This window comes from Arachis hypogaea, unplaced genomic scaffold (assembly GCF_003086295.3).
Source record: "Arachis hypogaea cultivar Tifrunner unplaced genomic scaffold, arahy.Tifrunner.gnm2.J5K5 arahy.Tifrunner.gnm2.scaffold_472, whole genome shotgun sequence".
Lineage (NCBI taxonomy): Eukaryota > Viridiplantae > Streptophyta > Magnoliopsida > Fabales > Fabaceae > Arachis > Arachis hypogaea.
In genome coordinates, this window is record NW_027255697.1 from 7428 (window position 1) to 10845 (window position 3418).

Genomic DNA, 3418 nt, shown 5'->3' on the forward strand with positions numbered 1-3418 from the left:
TTCAGCTCCATTACTCCCTTAGTGTTGTGCCTTTCTGATGCATAGTAGTACTCATTCTCAGCCACTGTCTCGATCACTTCAATGGCTTCTTCCACAGTCTTTTTCTTGTTCAATGAACCTCCTGATGAATGGTCTACAGCCTTCCTTGATTCATAAGAAAGCCCATCATAGAAGATGTGCAATTGCACCCAATCATGGAACATGTTTGGTGGGCATTTCCTTGTCAAGTCCTTGAATCTCTCCCATGCCTCGTAGAGAGTTTCACCATCTTGTTGTCTAAAAGTCTGAACCTCAGATCGAAGCCTATTGACCTTTTGTGGAGGGTAGAAACGTGCCAGAAACTTGCTTTCCACCTCATCCCATGTTGTTAGACTCCCCCTTGGGAATGATTCCAGCCACTTAGCTGCTTTGTCCCTAAGTGAAAATGGGAAAAAAGCAGTTTATAGGCATCTTCCTGGACTCCATTGGACTTCACAGTGTCACAAATTCTCAGGAATTTTGTGAGATGTTGGTTTGGGTCTTCATTAGCACTCCTCCAAAAGAACAATGATTCTCCACAAGTGATATTAGCTGTGGCTTGAGCTCAAAATTGTTGGCCTGAATGGGTGGTTTCTGGATGCTACTACCACAATTCCCAGAGGTTGGGTTTATGTATGAGCTAAGAACCCTCCTCTCAGGAATGGCATTGTTTCCATCAGCTCTCTCATGGTTGTGAACTTCTCTATCCATGTTGAGATCTAGAGCTTCCTCAAAATTGTCCTCAGATTCTCCTTCAGATTCCTCTTCTCCCACTACTCTCTTCCCTCTTGCTTCCCTTCTAAGTCTATGAAGGGTCCTCTCTGGTTCGGTATATGGAGGAGTTGATGTCTCTCCTCTCCTACCTGTCATACAAGAACACACTCAAACACAAACAAGTGAAATACTCTTGGTTACTGGAAGAGTATGGTTAGCTCAATTGAGGAATTAATTCAAACAGTTAGTGAGTCAGTGAGTTAGTTGCATGAATTTAAAGGCATAAAGAAGGAAAGCATGTAACCAAGTGCAGAAATTAAAATTCAACAAGTATCTAGAACAGAATTAACAAAGCAAGAGAAAATTGCTCAATCTAGTTAGCTTCCAATTTGAGAATTGTCAATCGAAAACCAATCCCCGGCAACGGCGCCATAAACTTGATGCGCATAAACTAGTTATGCTACGATTTAGGAAATTGCACGATCGGCAAAATTCCTTCCGGCAAGTGCACCGGTTATCGTCGTCAAGTAAAAACTCACAATAGAGTGAGGTCGAATCCCACAAGGATTGGTTGATTGAGCAATTCGGATTAGAAGTGTGTTCTAGTTGAGCGGAATCAAGATTGAGATGAGAATTGCGGAATGTAAAATTGGCGGGAAAAGTAAATGACAAGAAAATTAAATGGCTGAATCTTAAATTGCATGAATTAAAGAGCAGAATGTAAATTGCTGAAATTAAAAGGGAATGGGGTGATTGCAAGAATTGAATTGCTGAATGTAAAGAGAAAGTGGAAATCAGAAATGGGGAATTCATTGGGTTTAGGAGATATTGAAATCTCCGAATCAAAACATGTATATCTCTTCCTCAACCAATGCATTCATTGAATTTTGCTTGGCAATCTTATATGATTGGATCCCAATTCCTTGGCTCACCAATGCTCTCTAAAAACAAACAAATTCCCAATCCCTTGGTTTAAATGTTCATAAGAAGAGATGATGCTTGATCACTGATTATACCACACAATTTCATGAACCAAAATTTGGTAGGATTACATGTCACAATATCCATCCAAACCCCAATCCAATCCACTGTGAGAAAGCTTCTCTAGCATGAATCCTCCATTCCTTCCCAAGGCTCCGAAGGATTCCAAGTATGAGTAGTTTCTTTCCCAAGACAACTACTCAATGGAATTAGATCGAGAAGCTTTCTAACAAAATTCAAGAGAAAAGATTGAAGAAGAAGCTAAACTATTATTGATTCATTGAATTACAATAGAGCTCCCTAACCCAATGAAAGGGGGTTTAGTGAATCATAGCTCTGAATTCAATTACAAAGAAAAGGAAAACTAGCTAAAAGTGAAAAGTAAAAGTCCTCTCTAACTTAACTTCTATCCTATTTATACACTTTCTATATTGAGCTTCAGTTGTGCTTCTTGGGCTTTGAGGCCTCTCCTTGCTTTCCTTTTGCCTTGGGTTTATGATCCATAATCTTGATGAGGTTGTTGATCCAAATCCTGTAACATTTATTGAGCCAACTTAGTGATAATCAAATAATGACACATGACTCAATAAATTGAGATTTCAAACTCATCAATCCTTCAGGCCCAATCCCATAAACCATGATATTCAATTGGGTTTCATACCAAAGTAAGTTTAAGTTAATATTTGTGCTCAAAGACTAACTTAAATCACAATATTTTTGGCCCAGAAACCTTTTTCAAGAGTGGCGTTTAAGTTGTAGTTTAAGCTTAAACTGCACTTAAACGCCAGACACTTCCAGTGAGGCCTTTTGTAGAAGCACGTTTAAGCTTCAGTTAAGGTTAAACTGAAGCTTAAACGTGGAAATGGAAGAAGGTAGCCCTGGAGAGTCATGTAGTCGAACACATTTAAGCTTCAGTTTAAGGTTAAACTGAAGCTTAAACGTGGAGATAGGAAGGGCAGCCCTGGAGGTCGAACACGTTTAACCTCCAGTTTGAGGTCAAACTGGAGGTTAAACGTGGAAAAGGGTGGAGGCATACTGGAGGTCGAACACGTTTAACCTCCAGTTTGAGGTCAAACTGGAGGTTAAACGTGGAAGCTTAGAATGGTGGCCCTGGAGGTGTCGAACACGTTTAACCTCCAGTTTGAGGTCAAACTGGAGGTTAAACGTGGAGATGGAGAGAGCAACCCTGGAGTAGAAAAGCTATCGAACACGTTTAAGCTCCAGTTTGAGTCAAACTGGAGCTTAAACGTGGAATGGCTCCCTGGTACTCTTCCTGGTTCTGGCGTTTAACCTCCAGTTTGAGGTCAAACTGGAGGTTAAACGTGGAACTCCTCCCTGGGTGGCATACTCATTCTGGCGTTTAACCTCCAGTTTGAGGTCAAACTGGAGGTTAAACGTGGAATGCTCCTTAAGTGAGGCTTTTCATTCTGGCGTTTAACCTCCAGTTTGAGGTCAAACTGGAGGTTAAACTTCAATCCCAGCATTTCTTATCCTTCATGATTTTGGCGTTTAAGCTCCAGTTTAGGCTTAAACTGGAACTTAAACTCCACATGTGATATTCAAGCTTCCTTTATTGATTTTGTTGCTTCCTTGCTTAGCCTCTTCTTCCCTGAAATCATCCAAACAATTGCATCAAAGTCTTGCAAAATTTCATGAGAAATCTTTCATTCATAGCATTTAAGTAATATAACTAAAACTCATGGAA

At 40.3% G+C, this 3418-nt stretch overlaps 1 non-coding gene across 1 annotated transcript; it reads left to right on the top strand.

Moving 5' to 3' along the window:
* Nucleotides 1-201: 201 nt before the first annotated feature.
* On the top strand, nt 202-305 carry LOC114927390 (small nucleolar RNA R71). The gene has a single exon (XR_003817693.1). It is a non-coding gene; the product is annotated as a small nucleolar RNA R71 (small nucleolar RNA).
* Nucleotides 306-3418: the final 3113 nt, after the last annotated feature.